General features: G+C 37.6%; 1 non-coding gene and 5 pseudogenes across 2 annotated transcripts; 5 read left to right on the top strand and 1 right to left on the bottom strand.

Moving 5' to 3' along the window:
• Window positions 1-315: 315 nt before the first annotated feature.
• Window positions 316-434, top strand: LOC111731036. Its single transcript, XR_002776923.1, has one exon. It is a non-coding gene; the product is annotated as a 5S ribosomal RNA (ribosomal RNA).
• A 4164-nt stretch (window positions 435-4598) lies between these two features.
• Window positions 4599-5173, top strand: LOC111730968 (annotated as a pseudogene).
• Window positions 5174-8235: 3062 nt separating this feature from the next.
• On the top strand, window positions 8236-8354 carry LOC111731010 (annotated as a pseudogene).
• Window positions 8355-13289: 4935 nt separating this feature from the next.
• On the bottom strand, window positions 13290-13409 carry LOC111731032 (annotated as a pseudogene).
• A 1723-nt stretch (window positions 13410-15132) lies between these two features.
• Window positions 15133-16712, top strand: LOC105304577 (annotated as a pseudogene). Its single transcript, XR_897013.2, has one exon. The product of XR_897013.2 is annotated as an RNA-binding protein FUS pseudogene (transcript).
• A 2373-nt stretch (window positions 16713-19085) lies between these two features.
• Window positions 19086-19204, top strand: LOC111731026 (annotated as a pseudogene).
• Window positions 19205-19722: the final 518 nt, after the last annotated feature.

The following is a 19722-nucleotide window of genomic DNA, read 5'->3' on the forward strand; positions in this document are numbered from 1 at the left end:
CAAGTGACAGCCATATGTGGACTCTTACCAGGTGACCCCAGAGGTGCACAGTGGTGGCTGAATTCGGGCTGCAGCTGGACCCCTCCCAGATCTATGCCAAAGGCCCTTCAGCACACCAACTACATAAAGCCACTCTATTAAGACTGGGAGACTTAGGAACCCTACCTAATACATAAAAACAGACACATGGAGGCAGCCAAAATGGGGAGAAAAAGAAGCATGTCCCATTTGAAAGAACAGAACAAAGCTCCAGAGAGAGTTCACCAAAATGAAAACAAGCAATATACCAGATATAGAGTTTAAAATACTGGTTATGTCTACAGCCATGCCACCCTGAATGCATCCGATCTCATCTGATCTTGGAAGCTAAGCAGGGTCGGGCCTGGATAGTACTTAGATGAGAGACCACCTAGGAATACTAGGTGCTGTAGGCATTAAAAAAAAAAACTATAAGGATGCTCAAGGAACTTAAAGGAAGAGTAGATGAACTCAGTGAGATCTTTAACAAAGAGATAAAAAGCATAAAAATGGAGATGGAAAACATAATAAGGAGTGAATCAGAGATAAATACAATATCTGAAATGAAAAGTACATTAGAGGGAATCAACAAAGTGGGTAAAATGGAAGACTAAATCAGTGACATACAGGATGGGGTAGCAGAGGACACCCAATCAGAACAACAACAAGAAAAAAAAATCCCCCCAAAATGAAGATAGTTTAAAAAGCCTCTGGGACAACGTCAAACTAACAGCATTTGCATCATAGGGGTACCAAAAGAAGAAGAGGTACAAGGAATTGAAAACCTATTTGAAGAAATAATGATGGAAAACTTCTCTAACTTGGTGAAGGAAATAGACATGCAACCCCAGGAACTTCGGAGAGTCCCAAACAAGATGAACCCAAAGAGGCCCACACTAAGACACAGGTTAAGTTCCAAGAGAAAATCAATTAGTTACATACAAGGGAATGCCCATAAGACTGTGAGCCAATTTCTCAACAGAAACTACGGGCCAGAAGGACTTGGCGCAAAATATTCAAAGTGATGAAAACCCAGGACCTACAACCAAAATTACTGTAACCCAGCAAAGTTATCATTTAGAATCGAAGGTCAGATAAAGAGCTTCCCAGACAAGAAAAAGCTAAAGGTTTTCATCACTACCAAGCCAATATTACATGAAATGTTGGAGGGCCTTCTTTAAAAAGAAGAAAAAGATATGTATCAAAAATCTAAATAAAGAGTGGCAATAACGACATATCTATCAGCGGGTACTTCAAATGAAAAGGATTAGATGCTCCAATCGAAAGACAGGGTAGCTGAATGAATAAGAAAACAAGACCCTTACATATGCTGCCTACAAGAGACTCACTTCAGACTAAAAGACACAGAGAGACTAAAAGTAAAGGGATGGAAAAAAGATATTTCATGATGGACCTAGAGGGTAGTGTGCTGAGTAGAGTAAGTCAGATAGAGGAAGACAAATGCCATATGACTGCACGTTCAGATGGAATCTAAAGAACAAAATAAACAAACAAACAGAAACAAACTCATAGATACAGAGAACATTTTGAGGGTTACCAGACAGGAGGGAAGGGATTAAGAAGTACGAACTGGTAGTTAGAAAATAGTCATGGAGGTAGAAAGTATAGCATAAGAAATATAGCCAATAATATTATAATAATTATGTATGGTGTCAGTGGGCACTAGATTTATTGGGGTGATCACTTTGTGAGTTATATAGATGTCTAATTACTATGTTGTACACCTGAAACTAATATAGTATTTATATGCCAACTATAACTGAAAAATAAAGTTATTAATTTAAAAATATATGAAGTAAAAACTGACAGCATTAAAGGGGAAAATAGACAATTCTACAATAATAGTTGGATATTTCAATACATCACCTCAATAATGTATAGAACATCATACAAAAGATAAGTAAGGACATAGAAGACTTGAACAACTTAATAACTAGATCTAACAAACATATACAGAACATTCTACTCCACGACAACCGAATACACATTCTTCTCAAGTGCATATGGCACATTCTCTAGGATAGACCAATGCTACACCACAAATTAAGTCTCAATAGATTTTTAAAAGTAAAGTATCTTCTCCAAACACAACAGGATGAAGGTAGAAATCAATAACAGAAGGAAAACTGGAAAATTCACAAATTTATAGAAATTAACATTGTTAAAAATGCATTAAAAAATCAAGATAAATTAGAAAATACTCAGAGATTAAGGAAAATAAAAACATAACATACCAAAATTTATGAGACATGGTGAAAATATTAAGAGGGAAATTTATAGCTATAAATCCTTACATTTTAAAAAAGAGTAATCTCAAATCATCAACCTAACTTTACAACTTAAGGAACAAGAAAAAGAAGAACAAACTGAACCAACTCAAAGCTAGCAGAAAGAAAGAAATAATAAAGGTTAGAGCAGACATAAATGACAGAGAATAGAAATACAATAGAGAAAATCAATGAAGCCAAAACCTGGTTCTTTGTAAAGATTAACAAAATTGACAAACCTTTAGCTAGATTGTCTAAGAAAAAAAGAGAAAATTCAAATTACTAAATTCAGAAATGAAAGTGGAGATACTGCTACCAATTCTACAGAAATGAAAAGGATGATGAGAGTACTATGAACGATTTATGCTAACAATTTGAAAGAGTTAAGTGAAATGGACAAATTCCTAGAAACACAAAACCTACCAATGCTGAATTGTGAAGAAATAGCAAATCTGAATATACCTATAACTACTGAGGACATTGAAACAATAATAAAAAAAGTCTCCCAACGAAGAAAACTTCTGGACCTGCTGGCTTCAATGGTAAGTAAATTCTACCAAATATTTACAGAAGAATTAACTGCAATCTTCATCAATTTTTTTCAAAAAATTGAAGAGGACAGAATACTTCATAACTCATTCTATGAAGCAAGCACTGCCCTGATACTAAAGCCAAACAAAGACACTACAAGAAAGGAAAACTATAGACCAATATCTCTTATGAATGTTGATGCAAATTCCTGGACAAAATATCAGCAAACCAAATTTAAAAGCATATTAAAAGGATTATATGCTACGACCAACTAAGACTTATTCCTGGAATGCAAAGATGGTTCAACGCTTGAAACTCAATCAATGTAATACATTACATAAAAAGAATGAAGGAAAAAGTCACATGATCATCTCAATTGATGCTAAGAAAGCATTTGACAAAATTCAACACCGTTTTATGATAAAAACACTCAGCAAACTAGGAAGGAAACTAATTCGATATAATAAAAACCATATATGAAAACCCACAGTGAATAACATGGGTCAGTGATGAAAGACAGAAAGCTTTTCTTCTAAGATCAGGAACAAGGCAAGAATGCCTGCTTATGTTACCTTAATTCAACATTTTAGAAATTCTAGTTAGAGTGATTATTATAGTTATAAGTTATTATAACTATAAAAAAAGAAATAAAAGGCATCCAAAATAATAGGAAGAAGTAAAATTATCTCTGTTTGCAGATGGCATGATCTTATATGTAGAAAACCCTAAAGATTACAAACACACACACACATACTTATTGTTTGAACTACTAAACAGTTAATAAATGAGTTCAGTAGCATTGGAGGATACAAACCCGATATGCAAAAATAAGTTGCATTTCTATATACTAACAATGAACAATTTAAAAAGGAACTTTTTAAATTAAATTTATAAAATTCCTTTTATAATAGCATCGAAAAGGAGGTAAAAGACTTGTACACTTAAAAGTACAAATTATTGCTGAAAGAAATTAAGAAAACATAAATAAATGGAAATACATCTCATGTTCATGCATTATAAGAGTTAGTATTGTTAAGATGTCAGTACTACCTAAAGTGATCTACACATTCAATGCAATCCCTATCAAGATTCCAACTTTTTTTTTCTGCAGAAATAGAAAAATCCATCCTAAAATTCATAGGGAATCTGAAGGGATTCCAAAGAGCCAAAAAATCTTGAAAAAGAACAAAGTTAGAGGACTCACATTTCTTGATTTCAAAACTTACTATAAATGGACAGTAATCAAAACAGTGTGGTAAAAGCATAAAACAGATGTATAGACCAATAAAATAGAATGGAGAGCCCTAAAATAGACTCTCGTATGTATGATCAATGATTTTTTCTCCTTCTTTAATTCTCCCCCACACTTCCACTCCTGATGCATGGATGTTGCCATTTCCCCTTAAAAACTGGATCTCTGAGGGCAGGGCATCTCCTCCCACACGCTCGAGGTGTGCACCCAGGGCCTGAGGCACCCGGGGTATGGTCTGTGGCTCTACTTGGGGCATGAACCTAGAACCTTCTGCGTGTGAAGCAGGCATACTAACCACTACACTATGGAGCCACCCCCTGGTTAATGATTTTTGACAAGTGTTCCAAGACCATGCAATGGAGAAAGGGCAGTCTTTTCAACAAACTGTTCTGAGAAAACTGGACATCCATGTGCAAGATAACAAAATTGGACCCTGACCTTATATCATATTCAAAAATTAACTCAAAATAATTTTAAGACTTGTTCTTATTGCTGCATGTACTGCAAGAATGACCATTCTCAACAAATAGACTGTCGACATTCCAGAAAATGTAGGCATCACTCTGAAGGGACGCACAGTTACCGTTAAGGGCCCCAGAGGCACCCTGTAAAGGGACATCAATCACATCAATGTAGAACTCAGTCTCCTTGCAAAGAAAATGAAGAGGCTCTGGATTGACAAATGGTGGGGAAATAGAAAGGAACTGGCTACTGTTCGCACTATCTGTAGTCATGTACAGAACACAATCAAGAGTGTTACATTGTGCTTTCGTTGCAAAATGAGGTCTGTGTATGCTCACCTTACCCATCAGCACTGTTATTCAGGAGAATGGTTCTCTTGCTGAGATTTGAAATTTCTTGGGTGAAAAATACATCCACAGTGTTCAGATGAGGTCAGGTGTTGCTTGTTCAGTAGCTCAAGCCCAGAAAGATGAGTTAATTCTTAAGGAAATAACATTGAACTTTATCAAATTCAGCTGCTTTGATTCAACAAGCCCCAACAGTTAAAAACAAGGATATTAGAAAGTTTTTGTATATTATCTGTGTTTCTGAAAAAGGAACAGTTCAGAAGGCTGATAAATAAGGTCTAAGATATCCAGCTACAGAAAAGCCAAGATGTCAGAAGATTCCTCAGACTTATCTGTGATATTTTAAAGGTACAATAAAAGTTGTGTATTGAGAAAAAATAATTTTAAGACCTAAACATAAGAACCAAATTTATAGAACTCTTAGAAGAAAACATAGGGGGAAATATTCACAATACTGTGTTTGGCAATGATTTCTTGGATATGACACTAAAAGCACAGGCACCAAAGAAAAGTAGGTAGACAGGACTTCACCAAAATTATAAACTTTGTGTATCAAAGGTCACTATTAAGAGAATGAAAAGGCAACCCGCAGAATGGGAAAAAGATTTGCAAATCATTTATCTGATAAGGAATTCATATCCAAAACATATAGAGAACTCCTAAAACTCAACAACAAAAACAAACAACCCAATTAAAAAATGGGCAAAGGACTTGATTAGACATTGCTCCAAAGATGATATACAAATGACTGATAAGCACATGAAAAGATGGTCAACATCACTAGGGATCATTAGGAAAATGTAAATCAAAACCACAATGTGATACCATTCACATCCATTAGGATGGCTACTATTTAAAAACAAAAACAAAAGCAGAAGTAGAAAATAGGGAGTGTTGGGGAGTATGTGGAAAACTTGGAACACTCATGTATTGCTGGTGGGAATGTAAAATGGTGCAGCCATTGTGGAAAACAGTATGGCAGTTCCTCAAAAAGTTAAACATAGAATTACCATATAATCTAGCAATTCCATTTCTAAGTATATACCAAAAGAAAAAAAAAAAAGAAAGAAAGAAAAAGAAAAAGAAAAAAAAGAAAGAAAAAAAAAGAAAAGAAAAAAAGCAGGGACTCAAAGAGATATTTGTACATCCATGTACACAGCAGCATTATTTACAGTAGACAAAATATGGCAATGACCCAAGTGTCCATAAATAAATAAATGAATAAACAAAATGTGTTACACACACACACAATGGAATATTATTCAGCCAGAAAAAGGAATAAAATTCTGACATATGCTTCAATACGGATGATCCTTGAGGACATTATGAGTGAAATAAGCCAGTCATAAAAAGACAAATGCTGTATGATTCTGCTTAGATGAAGTACCTAGAGTATTCAAAATTATAGACGCAGAAAGTAGAATGGTGGTTGCTAGGGGCCTGGAGGGAGGGCAGAATAGGGATTTAGTGCTTAATGGGTACAAAATTTCCGTCTGGCAGGAAGAAAAGAGATCTGGAGATGGATGGTAGTGATAGTTGCATAACAATATGAATGTATAATACCACTGAACTTTACAATTTACAATAGTTATGATGTTAAAAAAAAATAATGAGGAAACACAATCCAACTTATGCTATGAGACCAGTTTTACCCTAGACACAGACATCACAAGAAAAGGAAACTACAGAGCAGTATCCCTTATCAATATAGATGCAAAAATCCTTAAAAATATGTTAGCAAACAGAATCCAGCATCATATAAAAAAGATTATATTCCATTCTGACGCTGTAAAGAGCTTGAAAGTCATCACTCCCATTCTCACGACAAGAAAAGAAAAGCCAAATAAACTGAAAATTAACAACTCTTCTTAAATCCATCAAAGAATAGAGGTCAGAGGACAAACTAACACTTCGAAAACTGGAAAGACAGGCAAATACAGAGAATCACAATTTACCAAGCATAGAAGCAACTGGAACCAGGAACTGGTAGGAAAACTTAAACTGTAATCTATAAACTGCTAGAGGCTGAGTGTGGACTAGCTTGAAGTTTAACTCCTAGAGGCTCAGTCTTGGTAGCGGGGGAGGGGCACTCCTACACTTGGTGACTTTTACCTCTAGGAGCTCACCAAGTTTTCATGATGAAGACTGGATAAAAATTCCCTCCTGCTTCCAGGAGGAACAAGAGAAAAGTAACAGAATGCCCAGAGCATTCTGTTCTCTATCTGCCCTCAAGGGAAACCACTTTACCAGAGCCTAAACTATGTTGGGGAATGGAAAGACCCAACTTAAGCCCTCTCTGACCTTCCTGTCTCATCTCAATGTGGGGAAAGCTGAGATCTTATAAAGAACACAAACAAGGCACAGACCCAGTAAAATATTGAAACCAAATCATAGAATTATAGACTACTTCCCCTCCCACCATACCTTACCACTACATCAGAAAGGCTCCAGTATAACAGGATTACAGCTGAAAGGACTGCAAGGCTCAGACTCTATTTTAGGAGTTTAGGAGTTCGAAAAACAAGAGGAAAGACTGCCTCCCCATCCCCCCGCCCCAAAAAAAGGACACTCAAGAAAATTGAAGGCTTGGACACCTACAACTACAGCAAGCAATAAACACAGCATAACTCCTGAACACAAAACCTTACACTAAAGGCCTGTGTATTTCAGTTTCATTAGCGAATACATCATGTCTGGCTTACAACATCATGAGGCAGGATAGTTAGCCTAGGGAAGTTCCTCCTCTCCTCCAGGATGTGGCTCCGGAATTTTTCCTTAGTCCTTTACTCAGTCCTTTCCCTGTGGCTCTGGAATTTCTCCCTTGTCCTTTATTCAGCCCTCTCCCTGTTTTGATTTCAGGTGTGAAAATTCAGGCATGATAAACAAGCCAAGGCCAAGAGACAAGGTAGATGGTCTTGGACTGCCCCCTCCCCTCCAAGGTAGCATGGAAAACAAGCCAAGACTGGGAGCCAGGACAAATGGTCTTGGGACACCTCCACCCCCCAAAAAACAGAAGCTCATAATTCAGACAGCTTGGGGCAGACTCTCCTAGAGTTTGCCCACACTTTAAAGTATGTACTTTAAAGCTTTGCGCAGTGGCAGGATCGTAACCAATGAGGTTTATCCAAGCATAATTATTGCTAGTTAAAGTGTGTACTTTGCTTTAATAAAACTTGTGCTTTCCTGCTTGCTGTTTGTCATGTCCTTAAATTCTTTCTAGCAGCTTAAGACAAAATCTGATCACCAGAGCTCCAGGTCAGGGTCCCTGTTTGGATTCCGCCTCATCGAGCTCTCTGGCATCACTAAGATTATAAGGCATGTTAAAAGGCAAAAAACAGTCTATGGCCATGCCACCCTGAACGTGCCCGATCTCGTCTGATCTCGGAAGCTAAGCAGGGTTGGGCCTAGTTAGCACTTGGATGGGATTCCACTTTGGAATACCAGGTGCTGTAGGCATTTAAATTAAAAAAAAAAAAAGGCAAAAAACAACAAAACAAAACACAGTCTGAAGAGACAAAACAAAGAACTAGACTCATATGTAGTAGAAATCTTGGAATCAGATCAGGAATTTAATGACTATGCTAAGGGCTCTAATGGAAAGAATAGATGGCAACATGCAATAACAGGTAGGTAATATAAGCAGAAAGATTGAAACATTAAGTAAAAATTAAAAGAAAATACTAAAACCAAAAATACTTGATGAAAATTAAGAATACCTTTGACGGGTTCATCAGTAAACTGGACACAACAGAGGAAAGAATCAGTGAGCTTGAAGATATATTTATAGACACTTCCCAAAAAATGTGAACAAAAAAATTATGAAAAAAAAAGAGGAACAGAATATCCAAGAACTGTGGGACAATCACAAAAGATGTAACATACGTGTAATGGGAATACCAGAAGGAGAAGAAAGGAACAGAAGAAATATCTGAGAATTTCCCAAAATTAACAACAGACATCAAACCACAGATCTAGGAAACTCAGAGAACACAAACCAGGATAAATACCAACAATTCTATACCTAGACATATATTGACACTGCAGAAAACCAAAGGCAAAGAAAATCTTGAAAAGCCAGAGGAAATAAAACACCTCACAAACAGAGGAACAAGGATCAGAATTACATTAGACTTTTTTTCATAAACATGCAAGCAAGAAGAGAGTGGAGTAAAATAGTTAAAGCACTAGGGGGGAAATCCTACAATTCTGTATCCAGTAAAATTATCCTTCAAAAGCGAAGGAGAAAAACGGTTTTCTCAGACAAACAAAAACTGAGATAATTTGTAACCAGTAGATCTGCTCTCAGGAAATGTTCAAAGAAGTTCTTTAAAATGAAGGAAATGATATAGGTCAGAAACTCAAATCTCTGTTAAGAAAAGAAAGAATGTTAGAGAAGGAGTACATGAAGGTAAAATAAAACCTTTATGTTTTTTATTCTTAATTAATCTAATAGAGAATTTTTGTTCAAAATAATAATAGCATCAATGTATTGAGGGATGACAGCTATGGAGAAGTAAAAGAATGACAACAATGATACAAAAGGATAGGAGGGCGGAAGTGGGAATACTCGGTTATAAAATACCTGCATTATCCATGAAGCCATATTTGCAAATGGGCCTAGATTAGTTGTGACTGTATACTAAAAAGGCTAGGGAAATCCTAATACCAAAACCATTAATACAGGAAAGAAAAACTATAGGCCAATATCTCCTGAACATAGACGTAGATACTCTCATCCAAATATTAGTGAATTGAATCCATCAATGTTTAAAAAGAATTATACATTATGATTTATTCTAGAGATTCAAGCCTGATTCAACATTTGAAACTCAATTAATATAATCTATCACATCAATAGGATAAAGAAGAAAAATCATATGATCATGTGATCATATCAACAGATGCAGAAAAGGCATTTGACAAAAACCCGTTCACTCAGCAAACTACAGAGAGGAACAAAAACCTGTAGCTAACATACTTAATTGTGAGAAACTAGATGCCTTTCCGCTAAGACTGGGATTTAGGCAAGGATGTCCCTTCTCCCACTAGTAGTCAACATAATACTGGAAGTCCTCGCTGGTGCTATAAGACAAGAAAAGGAAATAAAATGTATACAGATTGGGAAGGAGTAAAGCAACTGTCTTTGTTGCAGATGACGTGATTATCTATATACAAAGTCCCAAAGAGTCAACAAAAAACTCTTAAATAAGAAATGATGTAGTGCCAGGTGGGTGCTGGAGTAATCAAGAAGATCATTTCATGGATTGTATAAATGTCTAACTTTTTAAAATTTTAAATAAAAAATAAAATAAATGATGTCCACTCTTACCACATCTATTCAAACTAGAGTTTCTAGGCAGGGCAATAAGATGAGTTTGAGAAGAACTGATGTTAATTCTTCTGTTAATGTTTGGTAGAACTCACCAATGAAGCCATCTGGTGCAGAGCTTTTCTATGTTGTGAGGTTTTTCATTAGTGATTCAATCTCTATTCGTTATAGGTCTATTCAGATTTGCTATTTCTTCATGATTCAGTTTTGTTTGATTTGTGTTTCTAGGAATTTGTCCATTTCATCTAGCTTATCCAATTTGTTGACATACAGTTGCTCATAACACATTCTCTTCTCGAGAATTTGAAATTATAATATCAAGCTGATTCTAACTTATGCTTCCTCTTCCTCCCTCTTTCCTTCCTCGCAGTTCTATATCTTTTCTCCCTATCTCTTATTAGCTACTTTCCATTTTTCAGCCTTTCTGGCCCTTCACTCATCTTCGACTTGTCTCTTTTTCTTCTTTCCCCGACTTCCCTTTATCCGTCCTTCCCTTCCAGGTTCCCACTTCCAGATATACCCAGAGCTTCACTCATGGATCCATGGAACTTCTTTGCACTGCACATATGTTCTTTCAGCATAAGGGCTGTCATTGGTCTGGTTTATTCCAGATACACTGGCATGCCCCAGACACATTTTGGCCTAATTTCTAGAAGTAGAGCAGAAGGAAGAAGAGGAGAACGGTTCTAACAAGGCCTTTCTTTCAGATTTTATTCCCTATTGATACCCCAAAGCAGTATAAGAACTCCACGGTTCCAGCGGCATTTTCAAGACATCGATATAACCAGTAAGGAACAGCACATTGAGACCTTCTTCTGGGTCACTGGTAAGGAAGCATCCCCATACCCACTCCCTCTGGTTTCTTTCACATTTTTCTCTGAGTCCTCTTAATTACAGTCAAAGGCTCTATTTCCTCAACCTACCTTGTCCCCAAGAGAAGATATTTCTTGGGGCTGACCACTCTCAAGCTTTCAGATCCATCTTTCTATCACCCTCAACTGACCCATAATCCCACATCCCCTGAGGTGCCTGCATCTGAGATAGAAGATTCCAGACAAATGGGTGGAAATGTTTAGAATAATATATTCTTCCTCTTTCTCTTTTCACACTCCTCTAGCTGCTATCCCACCCCATTCCCTTGTTCGCAGTCTAGGTATTTTCAAGGGAGACTACCATTCTTTTCTGACACTTCAAAGGTTTCTATGTACTAGGGGTCCTCCAGGCCTGGTGGCTGTGGAATGGGAAGGACTACCTAGTGACCGATGCTGGATTCTCCAAACAGACCTGGATGATACCTCTGACCTGGAATTGCTCTAAGCCTGACCCTATAGCCCTAAGATAAGGAGCTAACTTTATCTTTCATGTGGTCCACCCTGGGGCATACCTCGAAGCAGATACTGTGATTGAAGTTCAGAGAATGTGCAAAGCAGTTTACAGAGCCTGCAGATGAGGTTAAAGAAGGTATGGAAAGGTCAGTGAAGAGTTCAGAGAAGGTACAGAGCATGGAAAGGAGAGATACAGGAGAAGGTTATTGAGAGAAAGTCTACATGAGGAGTTTGTAAGATAACAAGTTTATTTTCAGCTTCTAATTCTCCTCTGGCCTATAAACATGAGCAGTCAAAATTTTATACTGTAAAATGTATCCTCTCAGCTCTGATCCCAGCTCTAGCTTTTATCTTCTCCTTCCTGTACTCTGGTTTCTCTTCAGATCGCATAAATCTTTTGCCTTTTACTATCTTCTCCTTCCTTTGCTTTATTGCCAGATTTACAGAGAACAGTCTCCACGTGCTTAGCTAGCTCCATCACTCTTCTCGACCTCCCACTGCCATCAATTTCACCCCTTCATGCCTATAAAATTGCTCTCCAAATTGCCACATCAAAATTCAGAATTGTTAAAACTCCTTGATTCAACCCACACTTATTGAACTCTTTGTGGACCAGACACTTGACCTGTAGCAGTGGTTCTCAAATTTTTTGTCTCAAGTGGTTCTCAAATTTTTTATACTCTTAAAAATTATTGAGGACCCCTATAAACTTTAGGTTATGTGGGTTATAGCAATCGGTATTTATCCCACTGAAAATTAAAATTAAAACTAAGATGTTATTTAAGTGTTAATTTATCATTTAAAAATGCCAATATAAAATAACTACATTAACGTAAATAATATAGTTTAAAAAAATAACAACTATATTTTAAAAAAACAAATTTACTGAAAATAGCTTGTTTTACATTTTTGTAAATCTTTTTAATGTTTGGCCTAATAGAAGGGAACTGGCTTCTCATATCTGCTTCTGCATTCACTGTGGCTTGCTTGATTGTGTTGTTCTGGTTGAAGCTTACAAAGAAAATCCAACCTCACTCAGATATGCAGATGAAAAACAAGAGTATTTCTCAATGTGGATATACTTCTTTGATATAACACCAAAATTTGACAGTTGTTTTTTAAAAGGTTAGTTACAAATGTGGGAGGTAAAACCTTATCAATGAACATATCATACTCTGTCATATTAAAAGCCATTGGTCTATCTTTACAACCAATTTTATTGGGGGAAAAAAGTATTGGGAAGCTGTTAGGATCTTGAAAATGGATATGTTTTTGAAAAAAATTCTAATTTTCACTTAAAAGGTATCACTAGCAACACCGCTGGTTTTTTTTCTTGGTGTGCCAGGCTTACTTGGTTCATTTTTAAAGACATGTCTGCCAGATACCCAACTCTAAATAATAGCAATTTGTTCTTCATTCTCATAAGTAAAAATAGTGTTTTATTTTTTTTAAAAAAGTGACTCGTTCGGCTCACAACTGCATCTCACAAGTGACTTTCCCTGAGATAACCATTGCGACTCACTATGCAGCAGAAGTGCTTTATCTGTATTTCCCACTTTGACATGCAGAATATTAAAAAGATAGGCATTCAAGGGGTGAGACAATAAAATTGATCATTTTTAATGCTTCGAAAAGGTCACTGAATTTTTTTTTTTTTTAGGTGAGGCAACCCTTGATTGACCTCACAGATTGCAAGGACCTCATCAGTTTACAATCCCTTATTTTTTTATTTTTTTACACCTACAGCACCTGGTCTTCCTAGGTGGTCTCACCATCCAAGTACTAACCAGTCCCGACCCTGCTTAGCTTTCGAGATCAGCCAGGATCGGGCTTGTTCAGAGTAGCATGGCTGTAGATGGAGGACTTTTTTTTTAAGTGCATACCGGTGAAGAGTACTATTAGTATAGTGTGCCAGTTATCAATTTTTTGCCTCTCAGCTGCAAATCCATGAATTGCTCTGCTTTCTACTGAGTTGGAACTGGCAAACATTTCTTGACAGTAGAGGGCGTTGGAGTGATTCTGGAGGAAGAAGGTTCTCCTGGTTCTTCTAGGTTTGTTTGTTTTTTTTCCCTCTCTGCTGATTGTGGCAAGCAGCACCACACAGGACTCCTGGTGGCATTTCACTTTTAGCTTGCCAGTCCCAGTTCATGGTTCCTTGCCTCACACTAGCACCCCAATGAGAGGGTTTTCTGCTTCTGGTTCTCTGGCCACCAGCCTGGGTCTGATGCCTGGGGCATCCCAACAAACTTCTCCACTGGGCTGCAGCCACATCTCTCCAATGAGGTCTGAATCCCAGACTTGGAGAGGGCACTTCCCTTTCAAGTTTGTTCCTTCCTTGGGTATTATTCCTCTGGCTTTATTTTTTAGAGTTTTCTTTTATTCACACTTAGTAGTAATTCCTATAAATAAACTTCCTTTTTACATTACTGTGTGGTTTCTGCCTCATGATTGGATCCTGACTGATACAGAATTAGTACCAAGAGTGTTGCTAGGAGACAGACCCACAGGATGGAATTTTGGGATTGGTTTGGTCATTCCACTGGGTTTGAGCACTGTTCTGAGCTCCTTGACAATAGGAAATAAGATGTTGGTAATCCATGACATGCAGTGGCATCACAATTAATCAGGCTATCACCTGTGGCTTATTTCGATGAAGTACCAACTAAAGTACCTGCCTGCTACAACTGGCTGCTGCATTTGACTATTATATCAGTAATGATGACTGTGGTGTGGATTCTTCTTCAAAGTGCACTGGATTGCTTACAGAGAGAAAATGGCAAATTCAGGTCTTTTAACTGTCAGCTCACGTCACAATCTCAGAACCAGAGAGCTTCCATAATAGCCCTAAAAGTATCTATTATTTTTCATGGCCACAGTGCTGATTTTGCTTGCAATAAAAACAAAACTTAAGTGTATAGAGAAGTTCTCTTTCCAGCCAAGATGGAGTAAAAGGGACCAAATTTACCCTTCCAGGAATAAGTAAAATTCTTTTTTCACAGAATACATGATCATCATGTATAAAGTCCAATGGAATCCGAAAAATGATATTAGAACAAATAAGTGAGTTTGGAAAGGTTATGGAATACAATATCAATGTACAAAATCAATTGTATTTCTATATTTTAGCCACAGAAATAGAAAATTAAAATTTAAAAATACCATTTACAACAGCATCAAAAATATGAAATACTTAGGAATAAATCTAACAAAAGTTGCGAAGACATATGTGCTGAAAACTATAAAATATGTCAGAAAAATAATCTCAATAAACTGAGAGCTATACTTTGTTCATGAATTGGAAGACTCAAATATTAAGATAGCAATTCTTCTCAAATTGGTCTATAGATCAATTTTCAAAGTAATATCCAACTAAATTCCTATAGACTTTTTTTTTTTCGTAGAAATTGACAAGCTATTTCTAAAATGTATATGGAAATGAAAACTCAAAGCAACTCTGAAAAAGAAGAGCAAAGTAGAGGGCTACCACTATAGTAATTTCCAGTATCATTATAAAGCTACAGTAATTAAACCAGTGTAGTTTTATTGTAAAGATAGGTAAATTGGGTTCAGTCCTCGAGGCATCAGTGCTCTGTGGTTTTGGAAGCTTCTTGCGTGTCGGCCTGTGCGCGCATGCGCCGACATGGCCTCAAACAACTATACCCAACAAGCAACCCAAAGCTATGGGGCTTACCCCACCCAGCCTGGACAGGGCTATTCCAGCAAAGCAATCAGCCCTATGGACAGCAGAGTTACAGTCAGTCAGCGGACACTTCAGGCTATGGCCAGAGCAGCTAAGGTTCTTATGGACAGACCCAGAAGAGGTATAGCACTCAGCCAGCTCCCCAGGGATATGGCTCAGCGGGTGGCTATGGCGGCCAGAGTTCTCAATCTTCTTACGGGCTGCAGTCCTCCTACCCTGGCTATGGCCAGCGGCCAGCCCCTAGCAGCACCTCGGGAAGTTAACAGTAGCAGTCCTCAGAGCAACAACTATGGGCAGGCCCAGGGTGGGGGCTATGGTCAGCAGTCTGGCTATGGTGGACAGCAGCAAAGCTCCTATAATCCTCCTCAGGGCTACGGACAGCAGAACCAGTACAACAGTAACGGTGGAGGTGGCGGAGGTGACAACGGTCAAGATCAATCCCCCATGAGGCGGTGGTGGCAGTGGCTACGGGGGAGGCCAGCAGGAGTGAGGGGACTGCGGCCCAGGAGGGGGTGGTTACAACCACAGCAGTGGTGGCTATGAACCCAGAGGTTGTGGAGGTGGCTGTGGAGGCAGAGGAGGCATGGGAGGAAGTGACCGTGGTGGCTTCAATAAATTTGGTGGCCCTCAGGACCAAGGATCACATCATGACTCTGAACAGGATAATTCAGACAATACCATCTTCATACAAGGCCTGGGAGAGAATGTTACAATTGAGTCTGTGGCTGATTATTTTAAGCAGATTGGTATTATTAAGACAAATAAGAAAACTGGACAACCTATGATTAATCTGTACACAGACAGAGAAACAGGCAAGCTGAAGGGAGAGACAACGGTATCATTTGATGACCCACCTTCTGCTAAAGCAGCTATTGACTGGTTTGATGGTAAAGAATTTTCTGGGAATCCTATCAAGGTCTCATTTGCTACTTGGCGAGCAGATTTCAATCGAGGTGGTGGCAATGGTTGTGGAGGCCGACGGCGAGGAGGACCCATGGGCCGTGGAGGCTATGGAGGTGGTGGCAGTGGTGGCAGTGGTGGTGGTGGCCGGGGAGGATTCCCCAGTGGAGGTGGTGGTGGTGGAGGACAGCAGCGAGCTGGGGACTGAAAGTGTCCTAATCCTACATGTGAGAACACGAACTTCTCTTGGAGGAATGAATGCAACCAGTGTAAGGACCCTAAACCAGATGGCCCAGGAGGGGGACCAGGAGGCTCTCATATGGGAAGTAGCTATGGAGATGATCGTCGTGGTGGCAGAGGAGGCTATGATCGGGGTGGCTACCGAGGCTGAGGCGGGGACCATGGGGGCTTCCAAGGGGGCTGGGATGGTGGAGACAGAAGTGGCTTTGGCCCCAGCAAGATGGACTCCAGGGGTGACCACAGACAGGATCGCAGGGAGAGGCCATGCTAGCCTGGCTACTGAGGTTCTGGAACAGTTTTTCTTCCATACCAAGTGTTACTCTCATTATTTTGTAACCTTGTAACTCTTGATCACCCACAGATTTTTTGTGTCTGACTATGCAATTGTAACCATATCTCTGGGTCACATTAAAAACTATCATTTTAGTTTAAAAAAAAAGATAAATTGATCAGTGAAACAGAATAGGAAGTCCAGAAACAAATCCACACATAAATGGACAACTGACTTTTGCCAAAGGCACTAAAGCAATGCAATGGAGGATAGCATTTTCAACAAATGGTACCAGAATAATTAGATATCCATGTGCAAAAAAAAAAAAAAAAAAAAAAAAGACTTTTATCCATCCATACCTCACACCATATACAAAAGTAACTCGAAAATGATCATAGATCTAAATGTATAAACTAAAACTGAAAATTCCAGAAGAAAACATAGGAGAAAATCTTTGTGACTCTGGATGAGGCAAAAATGTCTTAGATTCAACAGTAAAAAGACAGTTCATAAAAAAACAAATGTTTAAATTCGATATCATCAAAATAAAAAACATATGCTCTTCAAAAGGCACTCTTAAGAAAAGATAAGCTATCAACTAGGAAAAAATCTTCTCAAAGCATATATCTGATTTAGAATGAAGAACTCTCAAAACTCATTAATGATAAGCAAATAACCCAATTAAAATATGGGCAAAAGATTTGAACAGACACCTCACCAAAGAAGATATACTGATGGCCAATAAGTACATGAAAAGATGGTTTAATTGCAAATTAAAACCACAATGAAATACCACTCTATACCTATTAGAGTAACTAAAATTTAAAGACTGACCATACTAAGTGTTGGCAACGACATGGAACAACTGGAACTCTCATACACTGTGGGTAGAAACAATTTGGCAGTTATTCTGATTTTAGGTTTTTATCCAAGAGAAAAGGAAATATATGTCCATTCAAAGAATGGTACATGAAGGTTCATAGAGACTTTAATAGCTAAAAAACTGGAAATAGCCCAAATATCCATCAACAAGTGAATGGATAAACACATTGTGACATACCCATAACATGGAATGCTACTCCACAATAAAAAGGGATGAACTACTGACTCACAACAGCATAGATGAATAATTGGGCTGAATTATGAATAAAAGAAGCCAGACAAAAAAAGAGTGCAAACTGTATTATTCCATTTATATAGAACTCTAGAACATTATATGTGACTTCTACCTTGGAAGAAAAAAAAGTATTTAGGCTGAAATGAACTTAGTTACCTTTAAAATGCGTCAAGGAACTATGACTGATTAAAAGATCAGTAGAGGGATGGAAAGACGGATAACTATGTGATAAGACAAGTATAATAAAATGTTAATGATACAATCCTATTCACCATAAATTTCAACCATTTCATACTTTTGAAAAATTCTATAATACAATTTTTGGAAAAAATGACTAGGACTATGGGTTGAGTGGCTTATTTTTGAAATACCATAGACTCCAAATGGAAATGTCAAGTAGGCAGTTGGATAGATAAACATAAAGTTCAGGATACAGGTTACAACTTGAGATATACATTTGTGAGTCGTCAGGGTTTGGATTGGAGATTGGCAAACTATAGCCTGCAGGCCAGATCTAGCCTACTGCCTATTTTTGTATGTATCTGAACTAAGAATGGCTTTTATACTTTCAGTTGGTTGAAAAAAGTCGAAGAATAATATGTGAAAATTATATTAAATTCAAACTTCAGCGTCTATAAATTTTATCAGAATACACCCATGTCCATTAGTTTACATACTGCCCGACCCTGCTTAGCTTCTGAGATCAGACAAAATGGGGCACATTCAGGGTGGCATAGCCGTAGACATGCTGTGACTTTTTAAAAAGTTACCAGGGCATAATAAGAAAAGTGGCACTCAAATGTAAATGTAGTGTTTATTATTTAATAAGGCTATTGGTGTGCTAGATGAATACAATATACACTGACCTTACCAGATTAAGGACTCATCATAATATTCCTCACAGGAAAGCAACAGTCATAAAAAAATAGAAAATTTAAAGTAGAATATTTCACCACAGCAGAATTTCTTTATAAAAATAAAAAATAGAAAAGAGACTGGAACCAAATCTAAGTAGTTCATGTGCTAGCCAGGCAAGGGAATCTATTTACCAATGTGAGTTCATGAAATCATATTCAATTGCAGTAGCCAAAGAAATGTGTTTGGAGAAAATAAAACTTGCTTAAGACTATTAACCACTGAGAACAGTTGCTCAAAGAGGTGAAGAAATCAACATCAATAACTAAAAACAGGTGAATGATTTCAAGAGGTTTTTCTTGGCTCTTGATGACTTAACAGACGTTACCAACATTATTGGTGTTATTTGAGGAATCAATGATGAGTTTTAAGTGACTCAAGAATTAGCCTGTCTATGGCCATGCCATCCTGAACAAGCCCGATCCTGTCTAATCTCAGAAGCTAAGCAGGGTTGGGCCTGGTTAATACTTGGATGGGAGACCACCTTGGAATACAAGGTGCCGTCGGCATAAAAAATTTATGTGGAGCAGAAGAAGCCTTAGTTGGACAAACTTAGAAAGCTTGTGAAAATGTAAAGTGTATAAAGCCTATAATTATTATTCATATTATTCATCAACAGGTACTTCACAGAAATTATTTGAATCGATTATATGATATTGAACTAGTATTGTCAATTGTGAACTTTGTTTTTGTGGGCTTAATCATCATCAGTTCCAGGATTTGTTGTTAGAAATAGAAGCTGAATATCCTGACTTACCCTACCACATAGAAGTTTGATGTCTTAGCAGTGCTAAAGCTTTACTGTGGGTTTTTGAACTTGGGGCTTAGATTGAAATTTTGCTGAATGGAAAGAACCACACTCAGCTACTACTAGCAACCACTGAATGGCTTTGATAACTAGCTTCTGTTGCAGACTTGACAATGTTTCTTAATGAACTCATCCTAAAATTACAAGACAAAATAGCACATACATCCATAACTTGTACTGCTGTAAAGTGATTTTGATAACATTGTTTGAATCACAAGT

Source organism: Pteropus vampyrus, unplaced genomic scaffold (assembly GCF_000151845.1).
Source record: "Pteropus vampyrus isolate Shadow unplaced genomic scaffold, Pvam_2.0 Scaffold347, whole genome shotgun sequence".
Classification (NCBI taxonomy): Eukaryota; Metazoa; Chordata; class Mammalia; order Chiroptera; family Pteropodidae; genus Pteropus; species Pteropus vampyrus.